The 13,337-nt window shown below is 42.5% G+C and overlaps 1 protein-coding gene across 4 annotated transcripts in view; it reads left to right on the forward strand.

Moving 5' to 3' along the window:
• The first annotated feature begins 2,225 nt into the window (after positions 1-2,225).
• LOC129538011 (liprin-alpha-1-like) overlaps positions 2,226-13,337 on the forward strand; it is a 79,777-nt gene continuing 68,665 nt past the window's right edge. For all 4 annotated transcript variants that reach the window (XM_088827594.1, XM_088827597.1, XM_088827596.1 and 1 more), the window contains exon 1: positions 2,226-2,263. The gene's annotated coding sequence lies outside the window, so the exon portion shown is untranslated. The remainder of the gene's footprint in view (positions 2,264-13,337) is intronic.

Here is a 13,337-nt window from a genome sequence, read left to right on the forward strand (position 1 = left end):
GAAAGGCCAGGTGGAGCTTGGGCTGCAAGTGGAGGAGGAGTTGGGAAGAGTGAGAGCAGTGGGTGCCAGAAAAATGCTGGTACCCGACACTTGGGAGGGGAATTAGATGCTTGATAGGATTTTGTTAGACACAAGAGAAGGGTTCAGGAAATGTGTGAATCCTGATTTTTCTCTTGTTTTTTTGTTATTCTTTATTTTTTCTTGGCTGCACTGTGTCTTCGTTGGTGCACGAGGGCTATCTCTGGTTGCAGCGAGTGGGGGCTACTTTCTAGTTGCAGTCCGTGGACTCTAGGACGTGCGGGATCAATAGTTGTGGATCACTGGCTTAGTCGCCCCAAGGCATGTAGAATCTTCCCCGACCAGGAATGGAACCTGTATGCCCTGCATTTGCAGGCAGATTCTTAACCCCTGAACCATCATGAAAGCCCTGAATCCTGATTTTTCAGTCTTCTGAAAAATTCCATAGGTATTTTTTTTTTTTTTAATAGGCTCTCTTCTCTTTTCTTTATCTTTGCTTGCTTGTTTTGACCACTCCATTGGCCTGTGGGACCTTAATTGCCCAACCAGGGATTGAACCCTTGCTTTCTGCAGCGGAAACAGAGAGTCTTAACCACTGGACCACCAGGGGAAACCCCTCTTCTGTTGTCATCTAGAAATTTTGAGAGTATCTGTCACTGTTATTTGAGGGTCCCAGTAGCCCAGGGGGCAGTTAGTTAGGAGGGAGGAGAAAATGGTATTCTTTTTCTTCTCTAAAGTATAAAAGTGTCTACCTGTGATATATGATATCCCCTGGTTAGTAGCAAAGATGGCATTTTACAGGCCTTGAGGTTGTTGTTGAATCAATTATTTCAGTCTCCATTTTGCCTGCCCTTTGAAAGCAGAATTTGAGATTCTAAAATAAGGATGGAAAACACACCTGTTGGAAGCATGAAACCAGCTCCTCCTCCTCCTCAAAAGGGAAGAAATAGGCCTGAGCTAGTTTCTAAACAGGCATGTTCTGACAGTGCGAGAGAGTTTAGAAAGTGCCAAGAGGAAGGGGAAACACGGAGCCCAGTTTTGAAGCCGGCAGAGAGCGCAGTGTGGACGTGAGAGAGGCAGCCACGCCTGTTGCCTGCTTCCTCCTGCTTCCTGGCTCCAGGCCGCCCTCCTCTGCCAAAGCTTCTCACTCTAGAAGTCCCTTCCTCACCCATTCAGATAGATACACAAATGACTGGAGCTCAGGAAAACACCTCTCCACTGATATGTAAATACACTCACACGGTAGCAACACATCCAAAGGACATTTGTCACAAGCATATTCATTCATTCCTTCCAGCAAGCTTGAGCACCTGTAATATGCCACGCACAGCACTCTGCAGTGGAGACATCAAGGTGAATAAGACATAATTCCGGTCCTCAATGGTATATAACAACAAACCTATACAGATAAACACTGAGCTATAAGCCCAGAGGCACACACATGCACACATATATGGAATGCACAGCCACTGACATGTGAACTCATGAAATAGAAAAACAGAGCTGCTCACTCATAAATTGCACAAGTTCTAATACTAGAAATGCTGAAATATTTGGAGGGAGTTTGTCTGTTTTCTTATTTTTCCTTTGTCAGTTTTGTCATTGCCTTTCAAATTCCAAAAATGATTTCACTTTATAGTTCCATTCTTTTCTTATTTCTTGCCTTTAAAAAGTTACTTATTCTTTAAGATGAATTGTCTCACATGTAGAAACTGAGAAAAAAGAAAGTTTGCCCAAGTTATAAATAAAGTTACCCTATCAGGTATAAAATCTGTCTCTTTATACTCAGTTGATAAAATGGAAAAGACTGTCAATATTTAGTGATTGATCCTTTAATGATGTCTTTTAAAAATTTATTTATTTTTGACTGTGCTGGGTTTTCATTGCTGTGCGCGGGCTTTCTTTAGTCTCGGCAAGCAGGGGCCACTCTCTGGCTGCAGTGAGCAAGCTTCTCATTATGATGGCTTCTCATGTTGGGGCTCAGGGGCTCTAGGGCATGCAGGCTTCAGTACTTGTAGTACATGTGCTTAGTTGCACCGAGGCATGTGGAATCTTTTGGAACCAAGGATTGAACCCACGTCCCCTGCATTGGCAGGCAGATTCTTAACCACTGGACCATCAGGGAAGTCCTAATGATGTCTTTTTAATGGGTATTTTGAACCACGAAATATGAAATCATTCCATCTTTTTTTTTTTTTTTTAATTGTAGGTATTTGAAGAAAGAAGAGCTCTGCTTGGAAAATGGGTAACTATTTAAAGTATACTTGATGCTAAGTCGGAAAGACAAACACCATATGAATATCACTTATATGTGGAATCTAAACTGTGGCACCAATGAACCTATCCTTGAAACAGAAACAGATTCACAGACGTAGAGATCAGACTTGTGGTTGCCAAGCGGGAGGAGAGGAGGGAGCAGGACGGACTGGGAGTTTGGGGTTGGTAGATGCAAGCTGTTCCATATCGAGCGGCTCAGCAACAAGGTCCTACTGTGTAGCACAGGGAGCTATATCTAGTATCCTGGAATAAACCGTAATGAAAATGAACATTAACAAAGGAATGTATATAAATCTATAGATCTATATATCCATATCTAAGTTACTTTCACACTTCCTCAAAGGAAACACAGTCTCAATGACTATTGTCCATGATCAAAGTACAGCAGCTCCACTATGTATGAATGAGTTCTGTTCCAAAAGTGAATTCATAGGTCCACTTTGATCGTAAATCCAACAAAGTTAGCCTCGGTACCCAACTAACACAACTGGCTACATCCCGCCATTTGTAAGCTTGCTTCTAGATATCCTGGGCTTGAAATTTAAAAACTGCCCTACTGTCCTGTAGAGTACACAGAAGCACAGCCACTTGTAGAGGATGGACACACGTGACCGTGCACGCCAGACACATGAACTAATGTGACTGGACCTGAGAAAACACATTCGCATCTTTGAAAGTTAGAAACTCAAATGTTTGTATGAGGGGACTTACTCTGTCCTTCTCTGGCTAATGCGTATTACTCATCAGATACCTCTACAGTCTCATTGAGAGTCTCTTCCACCCAAGAGAACTGGAGACATGGTCATACAAAAATGTGTACACTAATGTTCACAGTGGCATTGTTCATAATCGTCAAAAATGTAAACACCCACACGTCCATTTGGTGAGAAGTGGATAAACAAAACGGGGTCTATGCAAACAATGGAGTAGTGTTCAGCCTTAAACTGAAAGGCAGCTCTGTTTCAATCTACTCACATGACTGAACTGTGAAGACCTTGTGCTACGTGAAATAAACCAGACACAAAAGGATCAATATTGTTTGATTCCACTTTTATGAAGTTCTTAGAATAGGCAAATTCACAGAGAAAGAAAGTAAAATAGAGGTTACGGAGAAATAGGGACGTTATTTAATGGATAGAGTTTCAGCTTGAGTTTTAAAAACAGTTCTGCAGACGGATGGTGGGGATGTTGCACAACAATATGAGTGTGCTTCATGTCACTGAACTGTACACTTAAAAATGGTTAAATTTTAAAAAGCAAGGGCAAGAAAAAAGAATGAAGTACTGATATATGCTCCAACATAGATAAACTTTGAACATAGGGTGCTGAGTGAAAGAAACCAGACACCGAAGCCACCTAGTATATGATTCCATTTATATGAAATATTCAAAATAGACAAACCCATACAGACAGAAAAGAGATGAGTGGTTTCTAGGGGCCAGAGAGCAGGGGAGGAGGAGTCACTGACTGTAATGGGTATGGAATTTATTTGGGGGGTAATGAAAGCATTCTGAAATTAGACAGTAGTGATGGCTTTACAGCCTTCCGTTCCGTTCCGTTCCGTCGCTCAGTTGCGTCCGACTCTTTGCGACCCTGTGGACTGTAGCCTACCAGGCTTCTCCGTGCATGGGATTCTCCAGGCAAGAATACTGGAGTGGGTTACCGTTTTCTTCTCCAGGGGATCTTCCCGACCCAGGGATCAAACCCGGGTCTCCTGCATTGAAGGCAGATGCTTTAACCTCTGAGCCACCAGGGGTGCTGTGGTGTATGAACTGTACCTTAATTAAAATAAAATCAAGATCCTTTTTAAAAATTATTATTGGATTTCTTTAACTCTAGAGGTATATAATGAACTTGAAATAGTCCATCTTTACAGTCAAAGCCTTGTTTCCTTTGAAGGGAGCATCTTTGCCCCAGAATATAGCAGTAGACAGAATATCCTACCCTGTGAGTTACTGAGATTCATTTTCCCGTATGTCTTAGTCCATTCCAGGTGCTATAACAAAACACTGGTGGCAGCGGGGGCTTATAAACAGCAGAAATTTTATTTGTCGTACTTCTAGAGGCTGGAAAGTCCAAGGTCAAGGTGAGAGCAGACTCGGTGTCTTCTGGGAACCTCTATCTGCTCAGAGACTCTCCACGTGTCTTCACACGACGAAAGGGATAACAGGTCACTCTGTAGTCTCTTTAACAAAGGACACTAAACCCATTCATGAGGGCTTCCCTGGTGGCTCAGTGGTAAAGAATCTGCCTGCCAATCAGGAAACTCTGGTTCGCCCTCTGGGTCAGGAAGATCCCCTGGAGTAGGAAGTGGCAACCCACTCCAGTATTCTTGCCTGGAAAATCCCATGGACGGAGGAGCCTGGTAGGCTGCAGTCCATGGGGTCGCCAAGAGTCGGACACGACTGAGCGACTTCACTTTCACTTTTCACTCTCATGCATTGGAGAAGGAAATGGCAACCCACTCCAATGTTCTTGCCTGGAGAATCCCAGGGACGGGGGAGCCTGGTGGGCTGCCGTCTATGGGGTCGTACAGAGTCGGACACGGCTGAAGCGACTTAGCAGCAGCAGCAGCAGCAGACATTCAATCCATCCCACTAAGACTAAGATAAAGCGCTGTATCTTCCTGTTCTTGTTTGTCTGATTTAGTCACCACTTCTTTTCTGTGCTGGTCTACAAGCTCCAGTCTCAGGATATTTACTAACCTAAAGAAGAAGAAAAAAAGTCATGTACACAGTATTTCTGGAAGACTTTACATATCCCCTGGAGAAAGAAATGGCAACCCATTCCAGTATTCTTGCCTGGAAAACCCCATGGACAGAGGAGCCTGGCAGATTACAGTCCGTGGGGTCGCAAAGAGTTGGACACGAGTGATCGATTTCACTTTACTTTTACAAGAAAGGGGGCAATATTGATTTTCTTCAGACAGGACAACTGTCTAAAGGGTGGAAGAGACTCTTACCTGGAGAGCCATTTATGTCTTTTGAATTTTTAATCATGTAAATGTTTTTGGCTCAGAGGGTAAAGCATCTGCCTGCAAAGCAGGAGACCTGGGTTCAATCCCTGGGTCAGGAAGATTCCCTGGAGAAGGAAATGCCAATACACTCCAGTACTCTTGTCTGGAAAATCCCATGGACAGAGAAGCCTGGTAGATTACAGTCCATGGGATCACAAAGAGTCGGACACGACTGAGTGACTTCACTTCAAATGTTTTTAATCACGTGAAGGTAATAGCTATTCAAAATAATAACAAAATTTTATAAAATAAATTCACTAAAAATGGCAAAATGAAAAATACCAAAATTTAAAATCTAGCTAAGTTTTTCTTGTATTTGTGTTTTTAAACTAACTTTGTTACCAACAACTTAAAAAAGAGACTTATAAAAAAAAGCAAACAAATAAGATAGAAAGACATATGTAAATAAATGACTATATTTGCATTTTCATTCTACTTACTATGAATGGAAATCCCTAAATTAGTATAACCGGGGCTAATGTTCAGGCAGAATTCATTGGTTTGGGTGACCAGCCTCTGTCTATTTTGATTGGCTGGTAGCATTGCCAATTGTTAAACATATTTAATATCACCCTGGATGAAATTCAAGGTCTTCAAACTTTTAAAAAGATCTTGTTAATTCTTTTCTTTTACCATAACTAATAGAAGCATATATTTCAAAGGTCACTGATATTTGCAAAGATCACTAATTATCTCTGTACTCCAATCAGCCAAACTACAGGGTCAGGCATGGTTTTACCATGCTCCTTGTTGTACATTGCTTGATACTATCAGGCATTTAATAAATATTTTCTAAATGAATAAATGGTACTCACTGCTTTTCCTCTTTTGCTCAACAACAAACTTATTCCATAAATTCACTAGATCATATGGTAATCTTTATACCTCCATGAAAGCCACGTGAATTAACTTTGAAGGGGATATTTCCAGTTTATTTTTATTCAGTTTTCTCTCTCCACTTTATGTTTTAGGCTTTATTTGTCTGTGTGTTTTATGAACAACATAACAGACTGATAGCATAAGGAATACATTTTCAATAAAAAAAGGAAGGAGAGAAGTAAGGATGCAGGTTGTTTTAAATTTTCCTTTATTTATGGCCGTGCTGGGTCTTCCTTGCTGCGCAGGCTTTTATCTAGTCGTGCTGTGCAAGCTCCTCATTGCCACGGCTTCTCTTGTTGCAGAGCATGGACTCTGGAGCCTTCTCGTTTCACCTGTGGTGTGTGGGGTCAACACAGGTGCAGTAGTTGTGGCACATGGGCTTCGTTGCTCCGCTGAATGTAGAATCTCCCAGATCAGGAATCAAACCCGTGTCACCAGCATTGGCAGGTAGATTCTTTACCACTGAGCCACCAGGGAAGCCCAAGGATACTGATTTTTAAGCTTAGCATTACTTGGGATTTTCATTGTAGGAGTCAAGTATTGGCTTTAAAGCTCAATCTCATATTAGAAGTAAAGTCATTTTTAAAAACAATCTGGATAGTAAGGGGCAAGATGTAATATGAAGCATATTCAATGACAGACAATCCAAAAAGTATTTTATATTTACCAAGTGTGCACGCTCAGTCGTGTCTGACTCTTTTGCGACCCCATGAACTGTACCCCGCCAAGTTCCTCTGTCCATGGGATTTTCCAAGCAAGAATATTGGAGTGGGTTGCCATTTCCTTCTCCGGGGGAGCTTTCCAACCCAGAGATCAAATCCAGGTCTCCTGCACTGCAGACACGTTCTTTACCAGCTGAGCCACCAGGGAAGCCCAAGATAATATAACCAAAAAGCAAAAAAATAACAAGCCTCTTCCTTCACCTTGACCTCACTGCCTGAGAACTTTCCTTGCCTTGCCACTTGGTGTGAGATGAGTGGCACTGATGCCCTAGCAATTGTCTTCACACCTTGAAAGTGCAGCAAGAATCCTTGTAATGACTACTCTGAAAATGGGATCTTCACAATCCTATTGTCAAGAAATCCCTAAAGGCATTAAAAGTAACTATAAAATATAATTATGATATGATATGATAGTACTGTTGCTGTTCAGTCACTAAGTCGTGTCTGAGTCTTTCGTGACCCTGTGGACTGTAAACCCACCAGGCTCCTCTGTCCATGTGATTTCCCAAGCAAGAATACTGGAGCCAGTTACCATTTCCTTCTTCAAGGGATCTTCCTGACCCAGGGATTGATCCCCTGTCTCCTGCTTGGCAGGTGTATTCTTTTCCACTGAGTAACCAGTGATGGCCAGATAAGATAGTATAGCATAAAATAACATAGCACAATGTCGTACATTAATTATATATAATATTAATATTAAAAAGGAACTAACTGTAAAATGCGGTATCATACATGGCACCAGGATAAGAAAATGGCCCTAACTGCTCCCCTGTCTCACACGTTAGATCCCTGGCTATGATGGTATGGCTCTGTTTTTCTTGAAGAGCTGAAGCAAGAGATGTAGGACAGATATATATACTACTATATATAAAATAGATTTGAAAAAAAAACCAGGAACCTACTATATGACACAAGGAGCTATATCCAATATCTTACAATAACCTACAGTGGAAAAGAACCTAAAACAGAATATGTGTGTGTGTGTGTGTGTGTGTGTTTGAATCACTATGCTATATACCTAAAACACTGTAAAATAACAGTGCTTCAATTTAGAATTTTTTTTAAAAAGAGAAAGATACTGGGCGATTACCAAATTCATGTACAGTTAATTCTTCCATGGATTATCTACTTTTTGGATTATTCCCAGCACCTTTTAAATTCCAAGGGGATTTCCCCAGCTTTTAAGCATTCTTCTCAGTCATCTACCCACCTTCACCTGGTAGAAGTTCAAGGAATGCAAATTCATTTTCTATTAGACTAAATAACCACAATTAGAAAGGAGAAACCCCCGAGGCAAAGAACACCTGCTGCTGCTGCTAAGTCACTTCAGTCTTGTTCAACCAGCTCCCTGGTCCCTGGGATACTCCAGGCAAGAACCCTGGAGTGGGTTGCCATTTCCTTCTCCAATGTGTGAAAGTGAAAAGTGAAAGTGAAGTTGCTCAGTCGTGTCCGACCCTTAGCGACCCCACGGACTGCAGCCTACCAGGCTCCTCCATCCATGGGATTTTCTAGGCAAGAGTACTGGAGTGGCTTGCCACTGCTATGAAAGCCAAATATAAATTATCTTTGACCGTTATAATCAGGGAAATAAATGAGAAACCAATGTAATTATCTTTTTAATCTCTAGAGGAAAAGGTTTGAATGTTTTCTTTTATAGATTTCTTCAGCGCTTTATACTCCTAATATTCTTTTATATTGATTCTAAATCACTGTTCTTCAATCCGAGCCTGTTCTCTTCTTCTGGGCATCATGAAAATAATTGAGCTGACCTCAATTCTTCAAAATATGCTTCCTGTACTTGTTAATGTACAAACATGGTAACTTTATGCTTTGTAATTTAATTATTGTATATCTAATGATTTATCCCTCTTGCTTATTATTTTTAACATCACTAAGATATTTTATAACAGGGGTCCCCAACCTCTGGGCCACAGACCCATTGGTACCTCCCATCAGATCAGCAGTGGCCTCACATTAGAAATAAAGTGCACAATAAATGTAATGCTGTAGTTTTTCCAGTTTCAAGTATGGATGTGAGAGTTGGACTATAGAGAAGGCTGAGCGATGAGGAACTGATGCTTTTAAACTGAGGTGTTGGAGAAGACTCTTGAGAGTCCCTTGAACTGCAAGGAGATCAAACCAGTCCATCCTAAAGGAAGTCAGTCCTGAATATTCATTGGAAGGACTGATGCTGAAGCTGAAACTCCATACTTTGGCCACCAGATGCGAAGAGCTGACTCATTAGAAAAGACTGATGCTGGGAAAGATTAAAGGCAGGAGGAGAAGGGGACAACAGAGGACCAGATGGTAGGAAAACATCACTGACTCAATGAACATGAGTTTGAGCCAGCTCCAGGAGATGACGAAGGACAGGGAAGTCTGGCATGCTGCAGCCCATGGAGTTGCAAAGAGTTGGACATGACTGAGCAACTGAACTACAACAAAACGTAATGCGCTTGAATCACCCCGAAGCCATCCCTCCCTGCCTGCTCCCCCAGTCTGTGGAAAAATTCTCTTCTATGAAACTGGTCCCCGGTGTCAAAAAGGTTGGGGACCACTGTTTATAATATTAGCTACCATGAGTACAATGAGTCATACACTCTTTTAGGAATTTTATACATTATTTTCATTTATTTAATCTTCCCAGTAACTCTAAATTTAGACATAATTATTCTCAATGTGTAAATGAAGAAATTAAGAGATTCTTAGTGAGACACTGAATGGCCTCACTCCCAAAGCCCCCATGCATCCTCAATGCCATATTTTCTCTCATCATGTTGCTGAGCTGATTCACTATTGTGAGGCATTTGGGGTTATTTCTGATTTACTGTAGTGATGATTATATCCCATACGAATTTTTTCATAACCCTAATCATCCTGGGTCCCCATGTAGCTCAGTTTCTACAGAGTAGCATGTTGCACTACCCAAAGTAATTTTACAGATGAATACCAATTTTCATGTTGTCTCTCAAAGAAAAATCACAGGGGATCCAATTCAGAACTCATAACACTACTTACCAGATCCCCTTTCTTCATTCCCCAGTTCTCTCACACTGTATAACTGCTGGAAAGGCAGTTACAGCCTGAACTGCCACGAACTACCTACAAGCCAAAACCCTGCAGCTCCCTGTCTCCATATGCCCCCACTGGCTCCTTGTTTTATAGATCACCGCAGCATCGTGGGCTGGTCCTTCTCCTGGCCCTCGCCACTCTGGTCTGGCTTCTCTATCATTATAATAGTCCATCCCCAAAGGAAAGAAGTCTCATTTTATGTTAGTTGGAAATATGGACTGTGCAGAAACAGGCCAAGAGGAAATCTGGGAACATTCATCCATGGATACATTTTATTCACTTATTTGTAAGTTAAGGTTTCTGATTTTTTTTTTTTTTTTCCATTTTAGAGTCTCCCCTCCCCCTTGAATGATAGTGTCCACAGTGTGATTCATGAGCACTGAATAGATCTGGTAACAGCGAATAGGTTTCTTTTATTTAAAATTCTTTGTTTTGGCTGCACTGGGCCTTTGTTGCAGCACACAGGCTTCCTCTAGTTGTGGCATGTGGGATCTTAGTTCGCCGAGCAGGTATCAACCCTGTTCCCTTGCATTAGAAGCCAGATTCTTTTTATTTATTTGTTTATGGCTGAGCTGGGTCTTCGTTGCTGTGTGCGGGCTTTCTCTAGTTGTTGTGAGCATGGGACCACCCCTCTCTACTTGCAGTACGCGGTCTCCCTACTGCGGTGGCTTCTCTTGTTGCAGAGCACAGGCTCTAGGCTGCTTGGGCTTCAGTCGCTGTGGCGTGTGGGCTCAGTAGTTGTAGCTCTCAGGCTTACTTGCCTTGCAGCATGTGGAATCATCCCAGACCAGGGATGGAACTCATGTCCCCTGCACTGGCGGATTCTTAGTCACTGGACTTCCAAGGAAATCCCACAGTGAATGGTTTTAATCAAGAAGTACTCCAACTAATTAAAAAAAAAAAAGATCCTATGATTATAAAGAAGTTGACTTATCATAAGGCTTGTCAAAAATACATTTTTACTTCATATGCCTTTTTAGGTGGTCAATGTATTTAATGATTAAAACTAAAGTATTATAAAATTCTGATTACTTGATAATAACTAGCAAATATCTATCGGTGAAATGCAGTAGCGTATAAAATACAAGTAGCCCCAAACTTCCCTGTTTTCTCTTCTCTAATGGACTAAAGAAGAAAAACAGAGATTTAGACTCTGATAACAGCTCCTTCAGTTGCTAACCTTTCTTTTGATTTTGGCCAGCTCTCATGTTCTCATCTTTGATCAGTCACTAATCTTGGGACTGGTTTGGGGTCATCACTGGGGAAGATTGTGTGTAACCTGAGCGTTTGTTCGGCATGCCCCAGATTACTTCGGCATGCGCTTCCTGTCTCTGACACTCTTTTTTTTTTCCAGGTCCTCCTATCCACTTTTCCTTTCCAATCATATCAATTATTTACATATTAGCAAAACTTTAACTGGGGCTTGCCAGGTGGTGCTAGTGGTAAAGAATCCACCTGCCCGTGCAGGAGACCAAAAGACACAGGTTTGATCCCTGGGTCGGGAAGATCCCTTGGAATAGGAAATGGCCCCTCATCCCAGTATTCTTGCCTGGAAAATTCCATGGACAGAGGAGCCTAGCGGGCTCAGCAAAGAGTCAGACAAGAGTGAGTGACTGAGAACACACACAGAGGACTTTAACCCTCTATACTCCCCCTTCTCAGAGATATTTTCTTGTATTGCTTTATCTCTAATTGTGAACGCAAAGGTTTGTTTCTGGTCCTAGAGTCTTAATCACTAATGAGCTGCTGCAGAAACTGTGGGGGAGGCTGACTGCCCAGGTGTCTTCCCTTAAGTTTGTTTGGGCAGTCCGTGGCTTAAGATGCTTTGGCTAAGCAACTTTTTGGCTTTATAGTGATGCAAAAGTGATAGATGTTCAGTGGAAACCATATTTTAAATTTTGTATCTGGATTTTTTGGGAGGGGTGGCTAGCCATGTGAAGTAGGATACTCATTTATGGTGCTGGGCAGCCAGTGAGCCACAGCTCCCAGTTAGCCACTTGGTCACAAGAGTACAGGCCGAATCACTAAAACCATCAGTACCCAGACAGCCATTCTGGTTTTCAAGTTCAGTGTGCTTGTGCACGTGCTAAGTCGCGTCAGTCGTGTCCAACTCTGTGCAACCTCATGGGCTGTAGCCCACCAGGCTCCTCTGTCCATGGAACTCTCCAGGCAAGAATACTGGAGTGGGTTGCCATTCCCTTCTCCAGGTGTAGTAGTCAACAATTTATTATAAAATAGGCTTTGTGGTAGATGATTTTGCCCAACTGTAGGTTCATGTGAGGGCTTCCTGGTGGCTCAGTGATAAAGAATACCCCTGTCAATGCAGGAGACTCAGGTTTGATCCCTGGGTCAGGAGATCCCATGGAGGAGGGCACAGCAGCCCACCCCAGTATTCTTGCCAGGAGAATCCCATGGACACGGGAGCCTGGTAAGCAACAGTCGTGTCCGACTCTGTGAGACCCCATAGACGGCAGCCCACCAGGCTCCTCCGTCCCTGGGATTCTCCAGGCAAGAACACTGGAGTGGGATGCCATTTCCTTTTCCAATGCATGAAAGTGAGAAGTGAAAGTGAAGTCTCTTAGTCATGTCTGACTCTCAGCGACCCCATGGACTGCAGCCTATCAGGCACCTCCGTCCATGGGATTTTCCAGGCAACAGTACTGGAGTGGGGTGCCATCACATTCTCCGACAAACTATGAGCACAATTGGACATTTCTCTGGCTTAAAAAGCAAAACAAAAATCAAAGGCTAAACAGAAACCCTCCCTCTGGGTTTTTGACATTGACCATCTGTCACCCTCTAGCAGGACTTGCATAAGTTAAAATAGTCATAAATTAAAGACTTCAAAAGTTGTGCTCATTCAAGCTGAAAGGAAAAGCAGGGCAAAGGAAACAAGGATGGAACACCATTAAGCTATGAGTAGGTGAAGTGTGCGATTATATGGATCTACTTGTGTTTGTTATTTGCTCAATCATGTCTGACTCTTTGCGACCCTGTGGACTGTAGCCCGCCAGGCTTCTCTGTCCTTGGAATTCTCCAGGCAAGAACACTGGAGTGGGTTGCCATTTCCTTCTCCAGGGGATCTTCCAACCCAGGTATCAAACCTGGGTCTCCTGCATTGCAGGTAGGTTCTTTACCATCTGAGCCACCAGGGAAGCATACTGGTGTGGTTTCTGCAAATGTGCTAATTAGAATCACTATTTCTGCTTAATTATGATAACGAGCATTAAGGCATAATTAAACCCTCCACAAGTGAGCTGGGATGTGCTCAGTCTTGTCTGACTCTTTGCAACCCCATGGACTGTAGCCTGCCAGGCTCCTCCTTTCCATGCAGTTTTCCAGACAAGAATACT

The sequence above is a fragment of the Moschus berezovskii genome, chromosome 18 (genome assembly GCF_049115385.1).
Source record: "Moschus berezovskii isolate FMDL1 chromosome 18, NW_MosBer_1.0, whole genome shotgun sequence".
Taxonomy (NCBI): Eukaryota; Metazoa; Chordata; class Mammalia; order Artiodactyla; family Moschidae; genus Moschus; species Moschus berezovskii.